The sequence below is a fragment of the Oryctolagus cuniculus genome, chromosome 5 (assembly GCF_051225735.1).
Source record: "Oryctolagus cuniculus isolate XC-2025 breed Fujian yellow rabbit chromosome 5, ASM5122573v1, whole genome shotgun sequence".
NCBI lineage: Eukaryota > Metazoa > Chordata > Mammalia > Lagomorpha > Leporidae > Oryctolagus > Oryctolagus cuniculus.
The window spans coordinates 85,684,457-85,711,679 of record NC_142871.1 but is presented as its reverse complement, the minus strand read 5'-3'; the positions used below and the strand labels follow the sequence as shown (position 1 = coordinate 85,711,679).

The 27,223-nt window shown below is 37.8% G+C and overlaps 1 long non-coding RNA gene and 1 pseudogene across 1 annotated transcript in view; both read right to left on the bottom strand.

Annotated features, from left to right (window-relative positions):
• Positions 1-11,526: 11,526 nt before the first annotated feature.
• Positions 11,527-27,223, bottom strand: part of LOC149126563 (uncharacterized) — a 43,660-nt gene continuing 27,963 nt past the window's right edge. Inside the window, exon 3 of the long non-coding RNA XR_016233426.1 lies at positions 11,527-11,635. This is a non-coding gene — a long non-coding RNA (uncharacterized LOC149126563). The remainder of the gene's footprint in view (positions 11,636-27,223) is intronic.
• The window catches only part of LOC108177348 (ubiquitin-conjugating enzyme E2 variant 1-like), a 32,512-nt pseudogene continuing 20,890 nt past the window's right edge, over positions 15,602-27,223 (bottom strand).

Below are 27,223 nucleotides of genomic sequence, written 5' to 3'. Positions count from 1 at the left end.
GATATGCAATTCCAGAGTAATCATTAGCTCCTAGATGCCTCCAGGGAATTATAAAAGACCTCATAAGTGGAATTGGGTCAAAATAATGCAAATTGGGAGAGTGCCACCATATATATGAAGCTTGTAAGAGAGACCTTTAGATGATAGAGAAAAGGTTATGTAACTCAGAAAAAAAGGAAAGATAAGAAATTTCATTTACAGACAAAATAAATAGCAGGGCTAAAACTGTATTGAAGGACTTCTGCTTCCAGATGGAGTAGATGTACCCTTCCGTATTCATCCTGCTAAGTTCAGCTATAAACCCTGGATGTCCTACATATAACTTAAGAACACTGCAAGGTGAACAGAAGAAAAAAGACTTGCTGGGAACCTTGGGACCTGAGAAACAACATGGTGTAAAAGTTCCTTGATTCTCTAGGTTTTCTTTTGCCTTACAGATGACAAATTTGGAGCTGAAGAACTGGAGACCCAGAAATGCCAAAAGGTACAGACAGAAAAAGTGCCATTTTAAGCCTCACCTCTCTATCCGAAGGACTATGAAAAGATAACCTAGGCAGATAGGAAACTTGAGACAATAATTTCTCACCTCAAGTCAAACACTAGAGATTGAGTAGGCAACGGAGTGGTAACAAGGATGCTACCTCTGTGGTTTAAGTGAAGATCATAGAGGGGGCCTCCCTTGTCCCAACCCCATCAGCCTAGAAGACTGGGACTGGAAGAGAATCAGAACTTTCACCACTGCCCAGAAGTGACAAAGCCACCATGGTTTTATAAAGAGAAGCCAAAGGAGAGCCAAAATCCCTGTCCCCTCTTTCAGTTACCAGAACCTCCTGCTACTCTGCGTATCAACAGAGGCAGAGTGGGAACCTGCACTTCTACTCCTACCTGATAGCAACAGGAAAAACAGTGCATGCACTTCCCACCAGAGCTGAGTAATAGGAAGTCATCTAAAACAGAGATTTAAAGAAATTTCAGTATCTCATAACATAAAGCCCAGAATGTTGGAGTAGTGGTTATGATGCCACTTGAGACTCCCATATCCTGGATCAAAGTTCCTGAGTTTGAATCAGTTTTGGCTCCACACTTGAGTCTCTCTTCCTGCTAATGTTAATTCTGAGAGGCAGCCAGTTTTCCAAATGTTCTCTCATGTCTCTCTCTCCTCCCCCTTTAAAAATAACTAATTTATTCAAATAAAAGACAAAAACATAATGTCCAGGTTGCTAACAAAAGAGATACATTACACAAACAACCAGAAATACTTCAAATTTAATGAAAATTAAGCTCCAGGGGTTTTGCAAACAGTGAAGTTAGAGGGAACAGAACCTACGTAAGACCAAGCTCTCTTTCTACAACACTGCATGGTTGATGGGGAAGGTACCAAAACACTTCCCTGGAAGGATTCACAGAACTCACTGAAAGTTGTTATACTCATGATTATGAATCAGTACAAGGAACAGATATAGATTAAAATCATCCAGTGGAATAAATGCATAAGGCAGAGTCCAAAAGATGTACCAAAGGCAGAGCTTCCAAATGTTCCTTTCCCAAGCATTACTTTCCTGGCAGCTATGTGTGATAACACACAGAAAACTGTCAACATAGGAAGCTTACACTTGAGTCTTTGGTATATAGAATTTTTATTTGTGTCTAATAGTCCTTATATGGCTGTTCTTTACTATCTCTAGCCCTTCCACCAGAACTGTTATCATGTGGCACCAAAGCCTCTGTATACATCACAAGGTTAAAATATGATTAATACCCAAACTCTCACACCTCCATCCTCACCCATTGCCTGCAAAGGCACAGCCATCTATCACTCTTGGCAAAGAGCCTAGAATTCTCTCTCAATAGGCCAGGTTAATTTTTAACTACACAGATGCTAAAGCTGAGAAGATGTTAGAATTATCTGACAAAGATTTTAATGCAGTCTCAATAAAAAAGACTATGATGAGCAGTTACAGACATGCTTAAAACAAACGAAAAAATAAAAGATATTAGAAATAACTAAATGGAGAATAAAAATAAAATGGATACACTGAATTGCAGAATAGAAGAGACAGAAGAAAGAATCCATGGAATGGAAATTAGAACAGAAATCATTGAATCTGAATAACACAGAGAAAAAAGCTGAGAAAGAAATGAAAAGATTCAGAGACTTGTGGGGTTGTAAAACTATATTTTAACCTTTGCATCTTTAGAGTACAGAAAACAGAAAGAAAGAGCACAGATTGGAAAAAGTGCTTCAAAAATTATGGTATAGAGGTTAAGATGCTGTCTGTGACACTGCATTCCATGTAGGTGCCAGTTCAAGCACTGGCTGCTCCACTTCTGATCTAGCTCCTTGCTAATGTGCCTAGGAAGGAGGCAGAAGATGGTCCAAGTGCTTGGGCCCCTACCACTCATGTGGGAGACCCAGATGGAGTTCCAGGCCCAGCCCTGGCCATTGCAGCCATTTGGGGAATGGCCATGCAGGCGGAAGATTCTCTCTCTTTCTCTCTCTCTCTCTCTCTCTCTCTCTCTCTCTCTCCCCATTTGTGTGTGTGTGTGTCTGTCTGTCTGTCTCTCTCTTTCCCTCTCTCTTTAACCCTACTTTTCAAATACATAAGTAGTTTTTTAAAAAAGAACAAAAAGTGTTAAAGAAAATTCTTAAAAAGAAAAGAAATAATGGCTGTAAGCTTTTCAAACTTGGAGAGACACAAATCTATGAATTCAAGTAACTGAACCCAGAGTAAACTCAAAGAGATCTATGCCAAAGCACAGCATAGTCAAACTCTAAAAACTAAGCATACACACACAAATCCTTGAAGTAATGAGAAATGTCATCTTTCCTATATAGGAAAACCAAATAACAGCATATTTCCTCATGAAGAATCAAATCATACAACATTTTTCTATTTAAAAATGTTTCCAAATATTTTAAATTTTCAAATCAAAAATTGTGAGAAAGTACAAGGAGTTCCCAAATATCCCACACCCAGCTTCCCCTATTGTTAACATCTTATATTAGTATATTTTGTCAGAATCAATAAACCAGACTCAGCTTTCTCTATCATTAACATCTCATTTTAGTATAATATATTTGTCATAATTAATGAACCACACTGAGATTCCCTGATTTTTTAATCCAAATTCCCTCTGACCCTTCCATGTAAGAAATATAGGAGAAAATCTTCAAGATCTAGGGCTAGGCAAAGAGTTCTTAGACCCAAAAGCATAATTTATAAGAGGAAAAATGGATACATTGGGCTTCATTAAAATTAAAGACTTTTGCTTAATAATCACACTGTTCAGAGCATTAGACCAATTCGATTGTGTGAGAAGAGATTTGCAAACACATATTTGACAAAGGACTAGTATCTAGAATACATAAAAAATTTCTCAAACCTCAATGGTAAAACAAAAACCCAATCCAATTAGAAAATGGAGAAAAGTCATAATGAGACATTTATGCTTATCATTTATGCAATGATAAACAAGTCTACCAAAAAATATTCAGCATTATGAGTCATTAGGAAAATGCTATTTAAAATCACAATTAGAATCAATATGCATTTTTCAGAAATGTTAAAATTAAAAATAGTGCAACACAGAATGCTGGTAAGGATATGTAGATACTAGATCACTTATACAGGACTCATGGAAATATAAAATAGAGCAGCCACTGTAGAACAGTCTGCCAGTTGCGTATAGCTAAATGTGCAACTAACATACCATTGTCCTCTGAGCATTTATCCTAGAAAAATGAAGACATATGTTCATAAAACATACATACATTATTGTTATAGGGGCTCTACAATAATAGTCCCAAACTGGCAGCAATTCAAATGTCTTCCAACAGGTGGATGGTTACGCAAACTGTGAATGCTCTTTAGCTATGGAAAAGGTCAAACAGATGATAGACATAGGACCCTGATGAATCTGCAGAGATATACGGTGAGTGAAAGAGCTAATCCCAAATGGTTGCACGCTGTGTGGGTCTACTTCTATATCATTCATGAAATGACAACATTTTTAGAAATGGAGAGCAGATTACTAGCTGCCTTATGTTATGAAAAAGTCAGATTAGAGGGAAATAGATATGGCTATAAATCAGAGTTAGATCTAAGAATCAAATTCATAGTGTTACATAGTGTGGTGGGGTGACTATGGTTCACAATAACCTATTATGTATTTTACAAGTAAATAAAAGAAAGCAGCTCTAAGGCTCCAATCATAAAGTAATGCCAATGGTGAAATATTGATTACCATGATTTTATAGGAACACATTTTATAGATATATTGAAATATCACACTTTACTCCACAAATATTACAATTACTGTTAATAAAGGAAATTTTTAAAAATACAGTATTCTGAAGGATGGTTGTGCTGATAGAAACATTCTGAATGCCAACTGTTTCTATGTTAATGCCCTGCTTGTGTTATTGTGCTAGTTTTGCAAGCTGTTACCATTGGGGAAAATGAAAATAAAATGACTAATTTTAAAAATTGGATTGACTTGTGAAAATATATAATATCTGATATGAATAAATATTAGTGAGTAAAAGCAAAATTGGTTTCCTTAGTAAAATTTATATTTACAAAATCCTCACATATTGCTAACATTGAGTAAGCTTTGGTGAGCCAGAAACTCATTTTGGTGTGACAGTTTGGTGAAATAAAACTCTTACACAGAACTTTAGAGATTTACATTTTATTCCAAAAAACAGGTTGGCAAAGCTGAACCCCTGCCCCCAAAAATCTTGCTATATAATGATCTTCACTAAGGAATAGTTCATAGCAGCTAAAAACCATTCTCTTCTATGAATTTAAAAGTGTTATACCTCACTTAAATTTCTTTTAAAGATTTTTATTTATTTAATTTACAGGCTGAGTTACAGACAGTGTGAGAGAGACAGATAGAAAGGTCTTCCTTCCGTTGGTTCACTCCCCAAATGGCCTCCACGGCCAGAGCTACAATGATCCAAAGCCAGGAGCCAGGAGCTTCCTTCCGCTCTCCCATGCGGGTGCAGGGGCCCAAGCACGTGGGCCATCCTCCACTACTATCCCAGGCCACAGCAGAGAGATGGACTGGAAGAGGGATAACCAGGACTAGAACTGGTGGCCATATGGGATGCCGACGCTGCAGGCGGTGGATTAACCCAGTGCACCAAGGCGCCGGCCCCCTCACTCAAATTCAAAACAAATAAAATACAGTGATTGAATCAAACTCGACATTAAAAAAGTACTTAAACAACCCCACTTAATAACGAATTATGTCAAGAAGCTTTAGAATGAAGGATTTCGACGATTAAGATTTAGTAAAATAGGGGCTGACGCTCCGGTGTAGTGGGTTAAGCCCCGACTTGTGGCACCCATATGAATGCTGGTTCATATCCCGGCTGCTTCTTTTTGCATCCAGCTCTCTGCTATGGCCTGGGAAAGTGGCCCAAATTCTTGGGCTCCTGCTCCCATGTGGGAGACCCAGAAGAAGCTCTTGGCTCCTGGCTTCAGCTTGGCCCAGCTCCGGCCTTTGCAACCATTTGCAGAGTTTGCCAGCAGATGTTAGACCTTTCTCTGTCTCTCCCTCTCTGTAACTCTACCTCTCAAATAAATAAATAAATAACTCTTTTTAAAAAGATTGTGTAGGGCCGGTGCCGCGGCTCACTAAGGCTAATCCTCCGCCTTGCGGCGCCGGCACACCAGGTTCTAGTCCCGGTCGGGGTGCCGCATTCTGTCCCGGTTGCCCCTCTTCCAGGCCAGCTCTCTGCTGTGGCCCGGGAGTGCAGTGGAGGATGGCCCAAGTCCTTGGGCCCTGCACCCCATGGGAGACCAGGAGAAGTACCTGGCTCCTGCCATTGGATCAGCGCGGTGCGCCAGCCGCAGCGCACTGTCCACGGCAGCCACTGGAGGGTGAACCAACGGCAAAGGAAGACCTTTCTCTCTGTCTCTTTCTCTCGCTGTCCACTCTGCCTGTCAAAAAAAAAAAAAAAAAAAAAAAAAAAGATTGTGTAGAATAACGCATGTTAAGAATGAAAATAAATACTTAATCGTATTGAACATTTCAAGCATTACTAGAAATACTGTTATTATTTTTAACGTTTTGTAGTGTGGGATAAAAATGAGTGATTATGTTAATGTTATTCAGATGTATGCCTTTGTCAATTAAAAAACAACATAAAGAAGTTCAGTAGAAATACTGAATTATACTACTAGAAATGTCTCTGTGAATGCAAGCTTTTTAAGAAAATATTATATCTCTTTACTAGCTGTAATTGCCAAAATATACTAGTATAAATGGGACCTCGTACCTAAATAAGTCTGTAGATTTCACCTATAACAAGGGAAATGAAAGAGCTGAATGACAACGTAAAGAAAGCAATCACACAGATACAAAAGAAAATATATTCTTTCAGAAAAAATAAAATCAGTGCTGGAAGAGATATCTACACTCTCATTCAATACAACATTATTTACAATAGACAAGATATTAAAAACAAGTGTCTGTTAATAGGTGAGTGATTAAAGAAAGTGTGGTTTCTTTCAGGCATAATGTATAGGGGATGTGTGTGTGTGTGTGTGTTTGTGTGCCATATAATCACATGCAGGTCAATGACAGAACATATATGCTAACAGTATTTTCACAAGATTATATTTCTGAGTACTATTTTGCAGCCATCTTAGTTTGTAGAAGCATACTCTGATTACTAGAAATCATTTAGTATATTAGCATGCTCCTTTGTTAAGCAACATATGACATACACACAAACATTCATGCATAATGAGTATAACTCACCTGTATATAAAACAATATTATTCAGCCATATAAAAGAGGGAAATCCTGCCTTTTTGACAACATAGATTAAAACAAGAACACGTTATAACAAGTGAAACAAGCCAGACAAAGACAAATACTATTTGATCTCACTTGAAATCTAAAAATGTCAAATTCACAGAAATAAAGTAGAATGGTAGTGCCAGTGGCTGACATGTGCAGGAAATGAAGATATGTTGGTCAAAGGGTACAAACTTTCAGTTTTGAGTAACTTCTGGGCATTTAATGGACAACATGATGACACAGTACTGCACTGTATTCTTGAAGTTTGCTAGAACAGTAGATCCTAAGAGGTCTCACTAAGCACACACACACAGAAATAGTAATTATGTGAGGTGATAGATAAGTTGATTAATTTTAAGATTGAAAGACACTTTTAAGACACATGAAAATTAGATGTAAAACATGATCTTGGATTGAATCTGATTTTGATAAATCATGTTAAAGGGAATTTGGGGAAGAAAACCTGGGAAAATATAAATATGGAATGGCTATGAGATATTAAGGACCTATTAATTTTATTTAATGCAATGCTTTTATTTTGGTCCTGTAAGGTGCCAACCTAATATTTTAGAAGAAAATATTTAGGTGTGGAAATTTATTTTTTTCATGATTTTCTTTTAAACATTTCAGCTTAGACAGTGAGATTTATATATGTCTATCAGTTGGTTTTAATCTACATTGTGGGGGTTTATTTTGCCCTGTTTGGGAATACGTTCTCAGATATGTTCAGCTAACATTTAATATAAAGGCTACATGTCAGAGGCGGCTACTGCAAGTGTTTGGTCTATTTTTATTTTTAAGGCTTATTTATTTATTTATTTGAAAGCAGAGTGACAGAAAAAGGGACGGACAGAGAGAGATCTTCTGTCAATAATTACTCCCCAAATGCTCACCAACAGCCAGGGGTAGGATGTGCCACAGGCATGACCCAGGAACTCCATCTGCATGGCCTAAGTGGATGGCAGCAATCCAAATACTTGGGCCATCACTGGCTGCCTACCAGGTGCATTACCAGTGAGCTACACCAAAACTGCAGAGTAGATGGGCTTTAACTAGACACTCCAAAATGGGATGCGGGCATCACAAGCCACGGCTTACCCTGTTACTCTCCAATGCCCATCCTATTTTATAAAAATCTGGTCAACAGTATACGTTTTGGAGTGGGCTTTGGGGCATACCAGGTTAAGTTGCTGCTCGGGATACTTGCATCTCATATTGGAGTACCTGGGATCAAGTCCTGCCTCTACCTCTGCTTATGATCCAGCTTCCTGCTAATGCATATGTGGGGAAGACAGTGGATAGTGCCTCAAGAAGATGAGTTCCCACCCATATGGGAGACCTGGATGGAGTTTCGGGTTCCTGGCTTTATCCTGGTCCAGTCATGGCTGTTACCAACATTTGGTGCTCTCTCTCTCTCTCTCTCTCTCTTTCTCTCTCCCCTACTCTGCCTTTCAAATAAATAAAAATTAAAGAATTTAAAACAGTGCTTTTATTTTTTGTCATACTATTTGCTGAATTTTTTTACTTAGAGTATGGTTAACTATGCAATCATTAAATATACTGAAAATAGATCTTTGTAAAAATTAAGAGTGGGAATGTGACAGGGAAGGGGAGGAAGGGTTGGAGCGTGGGAGAGAAGGAGGCTGGGGGGAATGTTTCACTATGTTCCTAAATCTGTACATATGAAATAAATAACACTTGTATAACTTAAATAAAATCTTAAATATATATATAAGTTGTATAAATTAGTATAAAAATGATTTCATTGATTAAATTAACTTTTATTTTACAGATTTTTATTTATTTATTTCACAAGTAGAGTTACAGATAGAGAGAGAGACAGAGAGAAAAGTCTTCCCTTCCATTAGTTTACTCCCTAAATGGTCGCAGTGGCCGGTGCTGCGCCAGGTGCTTTTTCCGGGTTTTCCATGTGGCTGCAGGGCCCAAACACTTGGGCCATCCTCCACTGCCCTCCCAGGTCACAGCAGAGAGCAGGACTGGAAGAGGAGCAACTGGGACTAGAACCTGGTACTAATATGGGATGCAGGTGCAGCGGGTGAAGGATTAACCTAGTGCATCTCCGCGCTGGCCCCTGATTAAATTAACTTTACTGAAAATATTTCTTGGCTAAAAATATTGTAGAAGAATTTCCTGCCTTTGTATGGATGTGATATGAATAACAAATTCAATAATTTTTACCTTTAGAAATGGTGCCTTATATTTGTCTTTAAAATGATATTGGGCTTTGAATTAGTTAATTGTTCTACTTTTAATGCTCCATTAATTCATTCTGGAAGGATTATGCTTTTCTTAAATTCATGAAATTTATACATTGTTATTTTACATTGATACAGAATTACCCTTATAATCAATTTTCATTTCTTAACTATAGATACAGTTCATTATATCCATTGTAATGAAATTTGATGTTTTAAATATCTGTCCTCGGTTATGCAAGAGTCTGTTTTAAATTATAGATACTTCCATGATAAGAAGCAAAATATCTTATGAGAAGTGAATACCAGGTTGATTCATTAATTACTTTGCAATCACTTCTTTTCTTTAGATTCATGCTTCTTTGTTTTGTAAGTTTCAGCTGATTTGAATCATATACCCAGATTTCTTTTGTCAAATGTAATACTTTTTGCACAAAAAACTTTCATTGCATTCTTTTCATTTTTCACTATACTAAAACAAATACGATACAAACTTGGATGGAATGAGTATTCCTATTTGATTGACTTCTTTATATAGACTTCTTAAAAATCAAAACTTAGCTTGGCAATGGATTAACAGTTGTTAAGAATAATGTAATTATATGAGAGTTATGATGACAACTGGTTTTCTCCATGCCAGGATGGGAAGATTCTCTTCAGCATAGCACTACTCCATCTAATTGGAATTATTTATATCTAAATATACAGATGTGACTCAACCCAAGGATTATTTCTTATTGTATCTATGATAAGCTTTGGATATACAGGGTGCTATGCCTTGAATGTTTATGACTCCTTCAAATTTCATGCTGAAACTTAACCCCCAATGTAGCAGTATTAAGAGGTGGAGACATTAGGAGGTGATTAGGCCCTGAGAACTGCAACCTTGTGGCTGGGTTTGATGCTTTATTTAATAATGAGAGGGGACCAGATTAGGATGGTTTAATACTTCTGCTCTTCCAAACAGATGAAGACACAGTAAGAAGACATCACCAGACACAGAATACTGGGCCCCAAACTTGAACTTCTCAACCTCTAGAACTTTAAGAAATAAATTCCTGCTCTTAATAAATTACTCACACTGTATCTTTATAAGAGTATAAGCAGACAAATACATGAGTTTTTAAACTGTTTGAGGGCTTCAGGTGCCTTTGAAAAATTGCTGATAAAAACTACCTGGCACTCTGCAGAGAAAACACACATGTGAATACTCAAATCTTTGTATCCAAAATCAAGGCGCTCTCAGACTATCTGAAACTTATACATATAACCAAGAGTAAGGATTCACAGAGTAGATGAATATAGAAAAACAAAAGATAAAGATACAATACAACTCCCCCTTTGTATCTAGGTGTACACGAAAGCTAATGAAGATATCCTAAGAACATAAGCCAAGTAGTTCCTCTTTTTTCCTTCTACTTTTGAGTTCATAGTGATTAATAAAAACTAACACGTATAAAGAGCTTAGAAGGCCATTTACTCCCACTCCTTAAGTTCCCAAGTGAAAAAAATAATGAGACCTGAGGGGTAAGAGATTTCCCCAGGATGGTACTATTAGTTACTGGCAGAATGAGATCTCAAGGTTCATAGGCCAGAGCCAGAGTTTATAGGCCAAGCTTTCTCCCCCAAAAAGGAAGAGCAGATTCTCAGCTGCCTGAATCTTGTGATGCCGCTTCATGGCTGGTGCCCATGTGTCTGGGGTGGCAAAGCTATGAGAGTTGGAAACGTCTGAGCTATGCATCTACTTCTTGGGAATATCCTACTAGAGGGTGGCATAATTGGAGGCTAGGGCTAGTAGCAGTAACACACAGATGACCAGTATAGAAATTAGCCCCAGGATGAAATGACTGGAACCTCTGGACATGTAGAGAGGCTGTCTGTTTGCTAGGCCAGTCTGTAATACTGGTTCTGAGAGATCAGACTGACTGGTATTTGTAACTGTGATGAATATACCATGATTCAGGCATGAAGCTTCAGGCTTGCACGTCCATCAGGGGAATCTGCCAGCATTCCTGGTGAAATACCGTCTCTCCTGGGGGCCACCACACATTAACAGAATTCTCTGAGACTGAAGCATAGAATCAGAAAGTCCATTTGTTAAATTACAATGAAAATATACTTCACAGAAGCTGCCCTCAGGGCAGATCTACAAAGGAGGAAAAATCCTAATCAGAAAGTTGTTTCTGACCTTCTCATCCAAATAAGGGAAGTTATATAAACTTAAGGCAGTAGACAAATGCAGTCCAAATTATCCATCTCAGGATGGTGCTGCCTATGGAAACCAGAATATTTAAATTTCATTCTCTCTCTCTACTTTGTAATTTACGCCTTAAGATTTTATTCTCTACTTCAGGCAGATTCCAAGTAAATTGGGATACTTCTTTTTTCACCTTAAAATTGAGCATAAAAGTAGATGTATAATATGTCAATAGTAAGCTCTATTCTTGTAGAATTGTGTCTGTGATGTCACCAAGATAGCAGAATAGGAACTTACCTGTTAGTATCCTTGCACAACAAGAATTCCATAGCTTTCTCTAAATAAATCACTTTGTGGAAGTCCAAGACCAAGAAAGGTCATTTTTAGAGTACAAACAAGCACTTTCCTGTGGGCACAAAAGACCATAGCTTTGCAAAGTCTATAGGTTTTTCCAATGGATGTTCTCTATTTTTACCTACAATAAATGTAGTGACAACCTGCTGAGGCCAACATTCCTGGTGTAAATGAGATTTCTTTTCTGTTCCTACTGATAGGATCTTCACCTATCCTCTTCACTGATAACACATAGAAGGCAGTTGTGTAGCCAACAATGAAAAAATTCTAGGCATTTAGTGATAACACTAAATGTTAAAAATGTTAAATCTCATAGTTCGAGAAGATACAGATGGAAGAAGTGTTCTGTGCTTATTTATTCTGCACAATAGAATCCTAAATGGATAAAGTTAATATGAAACTCAAAAAAAGGAAACAGAAGATATTGAAAAAGCACTGGAATAACTAATTACTGGAAACTTAACAAAATTGAGCAACAGATGTAAACCTACAGATTCAAGAAGCTGAGCAAAAAAACAGGATAAACTCAAATAAATCATTTATAAAAACACATCAAAATTAAACTGCTGAAAATTAAAGACTAAAAAAAAATCTTAAAAATAACCAGAGGAAAACAATACCTTACCTATATAATCATGAATCATTTAGACTGGGAGACATTCTGAAAATATGTATTGTTAGTCAACAAATTATAATGGGGTCTTAAAATTTTAAATTACTTTTGGTAGGTGATGATCTTTGCCTGTGAGTCTTCAATAACATAGTAGTATTTTCTTTTTTACAATTTTGCAATTTTTAAAAATATTTTATTTATTTATTTGAGAGGTAGAGTTACAGACATAGAGAGAGAAACAGAGAGAAAGGTCTTCCACCCACTGGTTCACTCCCCAAATGCCTACAATGGCCAGAGCTGAGCCAATCCAAAGCCAGGAGCCAGGAGCTTCTTCCAGGTCTCCCATGAGGGTGCAGGGAAAAAGACACTTGGGCCATCTTCTACAGCTTCCCCAGGCCACAGCAGAGAACTGGATCAGAAGAGGAGCAGCTGGGACATAAAACAGTGCCCAATGGGATGCCAGCACCACAGGCAGAGACTTTGCCTACTACACTACAGCACTATTCCCCAAAGACATAATTTTAATCCATAATCACAGGCTAAATTCACCCCTTGACCATAATATTCAATAAGTAAATGTAGGAAGACCACTGTTCCACAGGAGTACAATCAAGGGCTAAAACAATCACCATATCAGAAGATGTCCATTTTGTTACTGTTCGTTTTTTCTCTTTTAACTGCCACATATTAGAGAAAACATATGATATACATCTTTTTGAGACTGGCATATTTCACTAAGCAAAATGATTTCCATTTGCATTCATTCTGTTGCAAAAGACATGATTTCATTCTTTTTTTTTTTTTTTTTTTTACCATTGAGTAGTACTCTATAGTATGTATTTACCACATGTTCCTTATCCAATCATCAACTGATGGATAGCTATGTTGCTTCCAGATCTTAGTTATTGTGAATTGAGCTACAATAAGCAAGGGGGTGCAGATAATTCTTCCATATACTGATTTCATTTCATTTGGGTAAATTCACAAGAGTGGAATGGCTTTGGGTAAGCCTCTAGAAGTCGGATGGCTGAGTCATATGGTAGATCTATCTTCAGTTTTCTGAGGCATATCCATACTGGTGTCACAGGCAGCAGCTTTACCTGCTACTCTAGTCTGCTGGCCCCAGAATCTTTTTTCTACCAAGGGCAATTTAAATATTTATAATATCATTTGAAGGACATGCAAAATTATCAACTTAAAAATCAGCCTGCTTTAGTAGATTTATTGAATTTTAAGGCCTGCCTGTGGTTGCCTTGGCAGAGCCAGATCAAATGATTTTGCAGGTTTTGTGTGGCTTACGGTCCAATCATTCCTGACCCTTGATGGAGCCTGAGAAGTCTATAATCAAAAAGCCAGCAGCAGATCCAGCGTCTGCTGAGGGTCTGTTCCTTATGAACAATGCATCCTTGCTGCAGTCACACATCAGCAGGTAAGGGCCAAGGGAGCTAACAAATGCTCTCAAGGTTTTTTTTTTTTTTTTTTTTTTAATGTTAATGCACACTTTATTATATTAAAATCAGGTAGTGGTCTGACAATAACAAGGCTGCTTATGGAATACTATTATATCAGACTTTACTGAGAAGATGTTAACTCCTTAGAACTGTTTTTTCCCAGAAAAATTTTAATGGAAACATCAATTTCTTCTCAGACTTGACAGTTGTTGCTTCAAAAGGTAGCTTTTACACAAATACTAAATTAAAAAAATTTAGGACCCAATGACTTATTTTTATTTCAGAATGCATCCACATTTCAGCATTTAGGGGTCTTGAATGGAAAGTGGGAAATGCAGCATGCAGGGAACCAAACCTTCTCACACTGGGATCTGCCCCGCACACCAGTTCTTTCTCAATCACTTCAGACTTCAGACAAGTGTAAGAGGCCATCGCACCAACACCAAAGTGTATGCATTGAAGGTTTGTTTTTTTTTTTTTTTTTTTTTTTTGGACAGGTAGAGTTAGACAGTGAGAGAGACAGACAGAGAGAAAGGTCTTCCTTTTCCGTTGGTTCACCCCCCAAACAGCCACTATGGCCAACACGCTATGCCGATCCGAAGCCAGGAGCCAGGTGCTTTCTCCTGGTCTTCCATGCGGGTGCAGGGCCCAAGCACCTGGGCCATCCTCCACTGCCTTCCCGGGCCACAGCAGAGAGCTGGACAGGGAGAGGAGCAACCAGGACAGAATCTGGTGCCCCAACCGGAACTAGAACCCGGGGTGCTGGCGCCACAGGCGGAGGATTAGCCTAGTGAGCCACGGTGCCGGCCCGAGGATCAAAGGTTCTTTTTATTCCAGTTGTCTGAATCCAAACTGGACCCAACAGACGGCAAGGACGACCAGGTGAGAGCCTTGTTTAAAACATCATCAATGTTGAAAAGCAAAAGCAATTACAGGAAAAGAGAACAATTCAGAGGAATCATGTGTGCCTAAGTGTCTCCATGTGGCCTTTCCCCAACTTTCATTAGCAAGGACTTGGAGACCTGGCAGATACGAATGACCCTGCTGCCATTCTTCTCACCCTATCAGAACCTGAGCTGAAAGAACACATCTGCAGATGATGAGGGCTGAAGGCGGCAGGGCTGAAGACCTAGTACCCATTGCATGTTGGTGGACAGTGAGTGAGTGCGGTTCCTAAACTCAACAAGAGAGGCCAGAGACTTTGCAGTCTTTCCTGTTGGCTTCAGGCCAATGCAAGGAAGTGTCATGGAAGCATTTGGTTGTGATGGTGCACAAACGGACTTGAGAGGGAAAGAAAAAACATCCCACTCCAAAAACATGAGGGATAAAGATACAGTGAAAGCCCTGACCTCCTCACTGAGGGTCAATTTCTGAGGGGAGCAGAGGGGTTACAATCCATGCTTTGGACTAGAGTGGGAGGGTACAGGATGATGGCTTGGAGAGGGAATTATTTAAGACTCCAAAAATGAAACTGGAGCGCAAAACACACACACACACTCAACAGTGGTCCCACAGGCTGCCACCTGAAAACTTCCTGTACTCCAAGGAGCTACCCCAAGCTGTAGGGGTGATGCAGAATAGGGAGGTGGAGGCAAGAGGTGGGGAAGGCAAGAAGGTAGAGACCCCAGGCCAGGTTCACTGTGTGATGTGTCTTTTCATAGCTCAGTTAGCTGTGTCCCACTATTGGTGACGGGAATCCACTTAAATGTGCTTTCTTGATGTCAGAAGTTCAACTGCACGGACACTGGTTACACTTGACAGGATGATCTGTTATAGTACAAAATGGGCAAAAAATTAGTATCATTTACAGTATCAGTATAAATAGCATTTGAATGGGACCTTCCTTTCCAGTACTTTGAGGCCCATAAGACATATCTAGAAAATTTACAACTATGGAATATGAAGAGTTTAAATTGAATTGGTGGTAGGGGAGGCTTGTGCCTTTCCTTTTTGATTAATTGCTGTACCATCCTTCAGCTGGCTGGGGGAACTTCTTATTTTCTTTACACATCATTAGCCACCATAGCTCTTGCAGGATGGCTTTAATACTATATGAGATTTTCTGCCATTTTGCTATTTCTGATATGGCTCTTGGGTCCACCTCTCCGTTATAACTATTAATTGTATTTATATTAATTTTTTACATATCATACAAGGGGGTGCTTCTGGGTATTTAGGTCTACATTTGACTTTCAGGCTGTATGTTTGGTTTTTATAAAATAAAATAAGCTAAAATAAAATAAATTATTCTTGCAGTCCTATTTATCATCTCTGTCCATCTTGTAAATGTAGTGTCTACATCATGACGTCGTGTAGACTGTAGCTAACTGTGCCATCTCCTACTCCTTTCTGGCCTTCTTTATGTTCTTCCAGCAGTTGGAAATTGTGGTGTACTTTCACTTCTGAGCCTGTGGGGGCTGCCACCTTGCATTGCTAGAGCTCAAAGGCTGGTCAGGTTTCTTTTTCAAGGGAAATAATCGAATTCATGAGAGTGTAAACTAATCAATCCCCTCCCTAAGGTTCCAACTCTTCAAAACACTACCTTAAGAGTGAGATTTAACCCACTGAGCCACAGGCAATCTGTTTTTGAATTTTTTTTAAAAAGAAGACATTGATTATATTGGACCATCTTTTTTTTTTTTCTTCTCTTATTGCATACCATTTATGTGATTGCAGTGTTAAGTCTTAGTCCTTATTTCTTTGGGCAAAAGAGTATATCAGTTATTTTAAAGGAATGTTTCCCTGTCTTTGAAGTGCCACACATAAGTGTGTTGCTGCCACAAAAGAAAATGCGTGGGTTTGCAATACCTTACTATTTGAAAACTACAGTTGACAAGATATATTATGTAATGAATTGAGTTTTTATTTCTGGATAAAATTAGAAATGAAATAAAAGGATGAAAATAATGATAGTGCTTATAAACACTGTGAACCCTTTTGTGTTTGAGGAACTCGAAATTCAAGTGTTTACTAGATTTTTTCCCCTGAAATCTTGCTCTTCTTTTCTGTCTTCATGCATTTACTCTTATTATTGATGTTGTAAAATAACAAGGTTAAAGTGTCATTATATCTGTGTTCATTATGAATCCCATAGCTTTTCTAGTTAGGAAAAAAATAGTCTCAAAAAATACTCGTACTGTCATTTTTTCGTTAACATTTTACCCACTAATGGTATTTTAGATATCTTTAAGGTATATAGAAATATTTAAAACATTACATATTATATTTGAACTAGTTAGTGAAGAATAAAAATAAACTAACTTATTGAGATTGTAGATGTTCCATTAGTTAAATTTCAATATTTTTAATAAAGGAACTTTCAGAGATAGGTTGAAACCAACACTATCCATTAAACCAGCTCCTATGACGTGGAAAGGAACCCTAGAAGCAGTGGAGGACATGTGAGGGCATTACTTGCCATGGTTGTGGTTGTGGTGTGCTTGTACTTAAACACAGGTAGTGACACACTGACATTTTTGTTGCCCAATAATCTGAAGTAGTGTTCTGCATTTATCTATACTAAAATAACTTTAAATTAATGGAATCCATAAAGAAGAAACTTTATGATTGCACTATATTTGGGAGCCTTTGTAAAAAGTATTTGGATTTTAAAATTTACTATTATAAGGAAGAAGATATGGGATTATTCCATGTGCTTAAATGGTAACTTGCTTATTGAATTTCAGAAGAAAAAATATGAAATGAGTAATTGTCACTGCATTAGCTGTAATGTTGAATTAATAAGTTGTAGCATAAAGCTTAAATCTGTGTTTCTCAAATGTGAACCACAGTAGTCTAACGCTGCTTTGTATATACCATAAGTGCTACAAATAGTCTCAGCACTGAACATGTATTGATACCTCTCAAATGAATGCAAGGTCTGATGTAGGTATTTTGATATGCCCCAGAAAGTATCTGAGTGTCTGTGAATTTGTTACTCTGTTTGGTAAAGAAGATACTTCCTGTTCTTTTGTTGTTGTTGTTCTGTACTTTCATGGTTAAATGTGAATTTTTACATTTTTACTACTGTTAAGTACAATTTGGTCAATGGTTAAAATGGAATTGTCAGTGAAGAAACTTAAAAAGAGCCTCATTCATGTAATTGCTTAAGTAAAAACTACATTTTGTGTTCTGTGTTCATACACATTTAATGATCTGTATTTTTGTTTAAATATAAATGGTGATGTTTAAAAAGAATAGATGATAAAGCTTTTAAGTCAAAAAAATTACCAGGAAAAAGGAAATCTCTGTATACTGACACAGATTTTGAAGCACTAAAAATAAATCATTATAAACCTCTTTAACAGCCTCAGAATATTCAAGTAAAAACTGGCAGAACTTTAATAAAGAGACCAATTTACTGTCAAAAAAAGTGTTAGTTTTCAACAAATGAAGAAACATTCAGCAAGGAATCAAAAGGAACTCAAGGCATTCTCAGATGAAGGAGAAATATGGGAATTTATCACAAGCACTAACACTCAAAGAACAGTGAAAGGAAATATTACAAATATAAATGAACAATCAAAGAAATGTCAGAAAAAAAAAACAAAACATACAGCAAAAATACAGAAGAGTTTAAAATATATGTTTTACTCTTCTAGAGCCTTTACAGTTATGTTTGACAGTTAAAGCAAAAATTACAGCAGTGTCTAATGTAGTTTTCAGCATGCAAGTATTACAAGTATTACATGAAAGTTAGATTCAGTGACCATATTTTCATTTTTAGCATATAGAAATGCTATTAGTTTTTGCATCTTGATATATTGGCTTTAGGAGTTTTTGTCTAGATTCTTTGGAATTTTGTATGTAAATAATAATTTCATCTGCAAATAGGAGAACTTTAATTTCTTCCTTTTGACCTAAATCCATTTTACTTCTTTATTTTTCCTGTTTGAAATGACTAGTGTTGACAGAGAAAGAATACAATTTAATAGTATGAGAAATGAAAAAGAAAATAAGTTTCATAGCATTCTTTCATTATTCAGGTAATGAGAGCAGTAGAAAGGACTCCCTCAGAAAATAATTGCTTTTCAGCAGAGCAGGGGATACACAGATGTTCACTAGGAGGGAAAGAGCATTTCACAGAAAACCAACACACAACATCTTAGGCCAATGACAGGTATTGCAAGGTAGTTGAATGTACATGTGTGTAGGCTGAAAGCAGGCGTATTGTAACAAGTGGTAAAGCTAGAAAATGTAGGTGTATACTGACAAATTTGTCATAATACAGTGAAATGTACACTTAAAATGAGTGCATTTTATCAAGAGTAAATGATTCAACAAAGTAAATATTTTAAAATATAAATTAATGTAATTTACATTCCAGACTAGGAAGGAGGTTAACAGAATATTATTGGAATTAGAATAAAAGAAAAAGCCACATAATCATCAAATTAAATGCTAACAAAATCAAAATCAATATTATTTTTAAAATATCTATAGCAATCAAGTAATAGAAGCCTACATTAAAAACAAGCAAAAAACAATGACCAAATCTTTTCAATAAATGTTGAAATGATGAAAATTTCACTCCTGAGATTAAGTGTGAGATAAAGTCTATTGTCACCATTTCTTTCCAATACTGTCCTGGAAGTCTTAGCTGGTGCAGTAAATTTAGATAAAGAATTAACATAGACTTCAATACTCCACTCTCAGAAATAGACAGATCATCCGGACAGAAGATCAACAAGGAAACAGCAGATTTAATTGACACTATTGCCCAAATGGATCTAACAGATATCTACAGAACTTTCAACCCTACATCTACAGACTTCACATTCTTCTCAGCAGCGCATGGAACCTTCTCTAGGATTGATCACATACTAGGCCATAAAGCAAGTCTCAGCAAATTTAAAAGAATTAGAATCATACCATGCAGCTTCTCAGACCACAGCGGGATGAAGCTGGAAATTAGCAACTCAGGAAACCCCAGAAAGTATGCAAACACATGGAGACTGAACAACATGCTCCTGAATGAACACTGGGTCATTCAAGAAATCAAAAGAGAAATCAAAAACTTTCTGGAAGTAAATGAAGACAACAACACAACATATCAAAACTTATGGGATACAGCAAAAGCAGTATTGAGAGGCAAATTTATAGCAATAGGTGCCTATATCAAGAAATTGGAAAGGTACCAAATAAATGAGCTTTCAGTGCACCTCAAGGACCTAGAAAAACTGCAGCAAACCAAACCCAAATCTAGTAGGAGAAGAGAAATAATTAAAACCAGAGAAGAAATTAACAGGATTGAATCCAAAAAAACATTACAAAAAATCAGCCAAGCGAGAAGCTGGTTTTTTGAAAAAATAAACAAAATTGACACCCCATTGGCCCAACTAACTAAAAAAAGAAGAGAAAAGACCCAAATCAATAAAATCAGAGATGAAAAAGGAAACGTAACAACAGACACCACAGAAATAAAAAGAATCATCAGAAATTACTACAAGGACCTGTATGCCAGCAAACAGGAAAACCTATCAGAAATGGATAGATTCCTGGACACATGCAACCTACCTAAATTGAACCAGGAAGACATCGAAAACCTAAATAGACCCATAACTGAAACAGAAATTGAAACAGTAATAAAGGCCCTCCCAACAAAGAAAAGCCCAGGACCAGATGGATTCACTGCTGAATTCTACCAGACATTTAAAGAAGAACTAATCCCATTTCTTCTCAAACTATTCAGAACAATCGAAGAAGAGGGAATCCTCCCAAATTCTTTCTATGAAGCCAGCATCACCTTAATCCCTAAGCCAGAGAAAGATGCAGCACTGAAAGAAAATTACAGACCAATATCCCTGATGAACATAGATGCAAAAATCCTCAATAAAATTCTGGCCAATAGAATACAACAACACATCAGGAAAATCATCCACCCAGACCAAGTGGGATTCATCCCTGGTATGCAGGGATGGTTCAACATTCGCAAATCAATCAATGTGATTCACCACATTAACAGACTGCAGAAGAAAAACCATATGGTTATCTCAATTGATGCAGAGAAAGCATTTGATAAAATTCAACACCCTTTCATGATGAAAACTCTAAGAAAATTGGGTATAGAAGGAACATTCCTCAATATAATCAAAGCAATTTATAAAAAACCCACAGCCAGCATCCTATTGAATGGGGAAAAGTTGGAAGCATTTCCACTGAAATCTGGCACCAGGCAGGGATGCCCACTCTCACCACTGCTATTTAACATAGTTCTGGAAGTTTTAGCCAGAGCCATCAGACAAGAAAAAGAAATCAAAGGAATACAAATCAAGAAGGAAGAAGTCAAACTATCCCTCTTTGCAGACGATATGATTCTGTACTTAGAGGATCCAAAGAACTCTACTAAGAGACTATTGGAACTCATAGAGGAGTTTGGCAAAGTGGCAGGATATAAAATCAATGCACAAAAATCAACAGCCTTTGTATACACAAGTAATGCCATGACTGAGAAAGAACTGCTAAGATCAATCCCATTCACAATAGCTACAAAAACAATCAAATACCTTGGAATAAACTTAACCAAGGACGTTAAAGATCTCTACGATGAAAATTACAAAACCTTAAAGAAAGAAATAGAAGAGGATACCAAAAAATGGAAAAATCTTCCATGCTCATGGATTGGAAGAATCAACATCATCAAAATGTCCATTCTCCCAAAAGCAATTTATAGATTCAATGCAATCCCAATCAAGATAACAAAGACATTCTTCGCAGATCTAGAAAAAATGATGCTGAAATTCATATGGAGGCACAAGAGACCTCGAATAGCTAAAGCAATCTTGTACAACAAAAACAAAGCCGGAGGCATCACAATACCAGACTTCAGGACATACTACAGGGCTGTTGTAATCAAAACAGAATGGTACTGGTACAGAAACAGATGGATAGACCAATGGAACAGAATTGAAACACCAGAAATCAATCCAAACATCTACAGCCAACTTATATTTGATCAAGGATCTAAAACTAATTCCTGGAGCAAGGACAGTCTATTCAATAAATGGTGCTGTGAAAACTGGATTTCCACGTGCAGAAGCATGAAGCAAGACCCCTACCTTACACCTTACACAAAAATCCACTCCACATGGATTAAAGACCTAAATCTACGACCTGACACCATCAAGTTATTAGAGAACATTGGAGAAACACATCAAGATATTGGCACAGGCAAAGAATTTCTGGAAAAGACCCGGGAGGCACAGGCAGTCAAAGCCAAAATCAACTATTGGGATTGCATCAAATTGAGAAGCTTCTGTACTGCAAAAGAAACAGTCAGGAGAGTGAAGAGACAACCAACAGAATGGGAAAAAATATTTGCAAACTATGCAACAGATAAAGGGTTAATAACCAGAATCTACAAAGAGATCAAGAAACTCCACAAAAACAAAACCAACAACCCACTTAAGAGATGGGCCAAGGACTTCAATAGACATTTTTCAAAAGAGGAAATCCAAATGGCCAACAGGCACATGAAAAAATGTTGAAGGTCACTAACAATCAGGGAAATGCAAATCAAAAGCACAATGAGGTTTCACCTCACCCCGGTTAGAATGGCTCACATACAGAAATCTACCAACAACAGATGCTGGCGAGGATGTGGGGAAAAAGGGACACTAACCCACTGTTGGTGGGAATGCAAACTGGTCAAGCCACTATGGAAGTCAGTCTGGAGATTCCTCAGAAACCTGAAGATAACCCTACCGTTCGACCCAGCCATCCCACTCCTTGGAATTTACCCAAAGGAATTTAAATTGGCAAACAAAAAAGCAGTCTGCAGCCTAATGTTTATTGCAGCACAATTCACAATAGCCAAGACCTGGAACCAACCTAAATGCCCATCAATGGTAGACTGGATAAAGAAATTATGGGATATGTATTCTTTAGAATACTATACCGCAGTAAGAAACAACGAAATCCAGTCATTTGCAACAAAATGGAGGAATCTGGAACACATCATGCTGAGTGAAGTAAGCCAGTCCCAAAGGGACAAATACCATATGTTCTCCCTGATCGGTGACAACTGACTGAACACCAAAAAGGAAACCTCCTGAAGTGAAATGGACATTATGAGAAATGGTGACTTGATCAGCATAGCCCTGACTGCTAATGGACAACTTAATACATTATCCCTCATAGTATTTTTTTTTGTCTGTTCTACTTAATATGACTGGTTTAATTCTGTAATTATCACACAGTTATTCTTAAGTGTTGAAAATTAACTGAAATGTGATCCCTGTTAAACATAAAAGTGGGAATAAGAGAGGGAAGAGATGTATAATTTGGGGCATGCTCGGGCTGACTTGCCCCAATTGGTAGAGTTGGAAACATACCAGGGGATTCCAATTCAATCCCATCAAGGTGGCATGTACCAATGCCATCTCACTATTCCAAGTGATCAATTTCAGTTCACAATTGATCATAATGAAAGGACTAAGAGTCAAAGGGAGCACATAAACAAGTCTAGTACCTGCTAACACTAACCGATAGAATAAATAAAGGGGAGAGTGATCCAACATGGGAAGTGAGATACTCAGCAGACTCATAGAATGGCGGATGTCCTAAATAGCACTCTGGCCTCAGAATCAGCCCTAAAGGCACTCGGATCTGGCTGAAAAGCCCATGAGAGTATTTCAGGCATGGAAAGCCAAGGCACTCTGGCAAAAAGATCTCTGTGAGTGAGATCCCAGTGGAAAGAACAGGTCTTCAAAGAGGGAGGTGCCTTTCTCTGAAGGGAGGAGAGAACCTCCACTTTGACTATGACCGTGTCTAAACAAGATGAGTCGGAGAACTCAAGGGGCTTCCATAGCCTTGGAAACTCATGACTGGTGCATAGGGAGATTATTGATGCCATAAACAGGAGTGTCAATTGGTAAAGTCAACAACAGGAGTCACTGTGCACTTACTCCTCATGTAGGATCTCTGTCCTTAATGTGCTGTACACTGAGGCTTAATGCTATAACGAGTACTCAAACAGTATATTTCACTTTGTGTTTCTATGGGGGTGCAAACGATTGAAATCTTTACTTAATGCATACTAAACTGATCTTCTGTAAAAAAAAAAAAAAAAAGAAACTATCAATTCCCAACTTGACTCTCACTGGGATTAAACATGACAATAGGTCTGATCTGATTTCATCATCATTTAAAAAAAATCATCTATTATTTTTCACTTTATGTTTCTGTGTGGGAACAAACTGTTGAAATCCTTACTTAAGGTATACTAAGCTGATCTTCTGTATATTAAGATAATCGAAAATGAATCTTGATGTGAATGGAAGGGGAGAGGGAGTGGGAAAGGGGAGGGTTGTGGGTGGGAGGGACGGTATGGGGGGGAAAGCCATTGTAACCCATGAGTCGTACTTTGAAAATTTATATTCATTAAATAAAAGATAAAAAAAAAAGAATTAACATAATAGGGGCCTTTGTTGTGGCATAGTGGATAAAGTCACCTCCTCCAGTGCTAGCATCCCATACAGGCTCTGGTTCATGTCCTGGCTGTGTTCCACTTCCCGTCCAGCTCCCTAATAGCCTGGAAAAAGCAGCATAAGATGGCCCAAGTGTTTGGGCCCCTGCCACCTCCATAGGACACCAGATAATGTTCCCGCTTCTGGGCTTCATTGCAGCCATCTGGGTAGTGAATGGATGGAAGAGCTCTCTTTCTCTCTCTCTCTCTCTCTCTCTCTCTCTCTCTCTCTCTCCCTCCCTTTCTTTATGTAACTCTTTTTAAATAAATAAATCTTTTTAAAAAGAAATAATGTGATAAAGACTAAAAAAAACAATTATGGCTAATATGTGACATTATTGCTTATATTAAAACTTCTACCAGGGCCAGCGCTGGGGCGTAGCAGGTAAAGCTGCTTCCTGCAGTGCTGGCATCCCCTATGGGTGCTGGTTTGAGACCTGGCTGCTCCACTTCCAATCCAGCTCTCTGCTATGGCCTGGGAAAGCAGTAGAAGATGGCCCAAGTCCTTGGGTCCCTGCACCCACGTGGGAAACCTGGAAGAGGCTCCTGGCACCTAGCTTTGATCAGTGCAGCTTCCGCTGTTGCAGCCAATTGGGGAGTGAACCAGTGGATGGAAGACATCACACACTCTCTCTCTCTCTGCTTCTCTGTCTGTGTAACTCTGACTTTCAAGTAAAATAAATAAATCTTTAAAAAAAAAAACTTCTACCAAGAATACTGTACCCAGCAAAGCTTTCATGTAGATGTGAAGGAAAGATAAAGATATTTTCAGACAAATAAAAGCTATCAGCAGATCTGTATGACAAGTGCTAAAGGAAATTCTCTAATCTGAGAGAAAGAGATACTAACAAAACAATCAACTGAGTGGAGACATAACCTACAGAATGGGAGAAAATATTTGCAAGTTACACATCTAATTAGAGGTTAGTAACTAGAATATATAAAGAACTCAAACAAATCAATACTGAAAATACCCCATTAAAAATAAACAGTAGATATAAACAGCATTTCTCAAAGGAAGACATACAAATGGCTAACAGGAACATGGAAAGATGCTCAGTATCATGGATCATCAGGGGAATGCAACTTAAAATCAATGAGTTATCTTCTCATGCTAGTGAGATTGGCTGTTACACACACATACACACACACACACACACACAGAAAACAAAGCAAAACAAAAAAACAAGTTAAAAGGCCTGCTAGGATGTGTTATCACTGTTGGTGATAACATCAATTATTACAGACATTATGGAAAATAGTATGTAGGCACTTCAAAAAATTAAAAATAGAACAATCATGTGATCCAACAATACCAATGCTGGGTTTATATAAATGAAATCAGTATGCCCGGGAAACATATACACTCCCATGTTTATTGCAGCACTATTAACCTCACCCAAGAAATGGAAACAACCTAAGCTTATGTGACTTGATAAACAGGGAAAGTAAGTATGGCATATATACATAATGGAATAGTATTCAGACTTTAAAAAGAATGAAATCCAGTCATTTGTAACAAGACGGGTGAAACTGGAGGTCATTATACTAAGGGAAATCAGCCAGGTACAGAAAGACAAATAATGTACAATCTCATTTACATGTATAATCTAATAAATTGACCTCATAGAAGTTGAAAGTCATAGGGCCGGCGCTGAGGCATAGCAGGTAAAGCTGCCACCTGCAGTGCCGGCATCCCATATGGGCTCCAGTTCACGTCCTGGCTGCTCCACTTGCGATCCAGCTCTCTGCTATGGCCTGGGATAGCAGTGGAGGATGGCCCAAGTCATTGAGCCCCCGCACCTGCATGGCAGACCCAGAGGAAACTCCAGACTTCTGGCTTTGGATCAGCACAGCTCCGGCTATGGTGGCCAGCGTGGAGTGAACCAGCGGATGGGAGACCTCTCTCTCTCCTTTCTCTGTTTTATAACTCTGACTTTCAAATAAATAAATAAAATAAATCTTTTTTAAAAAAGAACCTGAAACTCAAATAGTGGTAACCAGATGCTGAGGAGAGTAGGGGGCTGAAGGGAAGGGGGAAAGGATGGACAATGGGTACTAAGCTATGGTTGGATAAAACAAATAGTTTCTGGGGTTCTATTGCACAGTACATTAACTTCAAATAGCAATAAAATATTTTAAAGCCTAAAAAAAGAGGTTTTGTATATTTTCATGCTAAAGACATGATGTTGAAGGAGATAAATGTTTATTCTGATTTTAACATTACACAACATTTACATGATGGAAACATCATGACACCCCAAAAATCTGTATAGCTTAATTCAAAAAGAATGGAGACATATAAATATAAATATATGGAGATATATAAATATAAATAAATGGAGACATATAAATATAAAATCAAAAAGTAAATTCATGCAAATGTGGTCACTTGGCTTACAGCAAGGAATGCCAGTGCCTTGCAGTTAAAAAAGATAATTTTTTTCAGTGAGTAATAGTGGACCAGTTGGGTAGGCATATGGCAAAAAAATTGTTATCCAATGTTTCCTAACACTATACTCCCAAATTACAAATGCATTATAAACCATAAAATATAAAGGAATAAAGTTTTTAGACATATAAGATATCTTCATGACCATTAATTGACAAATATTGGACAAAGACTCATACTATGCACTAACTTCTTTGAAATCAAGAAGTTCTAGGCTCTTGTGGATGGGCTAGTGGTTAAACATTGAGTGAGATGCCCACATCCCATGTTGGAGTGCCTTGGGTTGATATTGAGCTGCAGCTCTTGACTCCAGTTACCTACTGACGCAGAACACGGGAGGCAGTGATGATGGTTTAAGCAACTGGGCTCCTGCCACCCACGTGGAAGACCTGCATTGAGTCCTTAGTTCCTGGCTTTGGCCTGGCCTAACATTGGCTGTTTCAGGCATTTACAGACCAGCAAATGGAATCTTCCTCCCCCTCAGTCTCTCCTGACTGCCTATCAAATAAATGAGTACATAATTTTTAAAAAGGAAAGAAATTCTGCTTGTGCCATTTAGCAGCAGTGTCACTAAAAGACATTATCAGTTGAATGAAAAGGTAATTCACAGAATGATAGTTCCTATTCTTACACTTAAAAATTCAGCATATAAACAAACT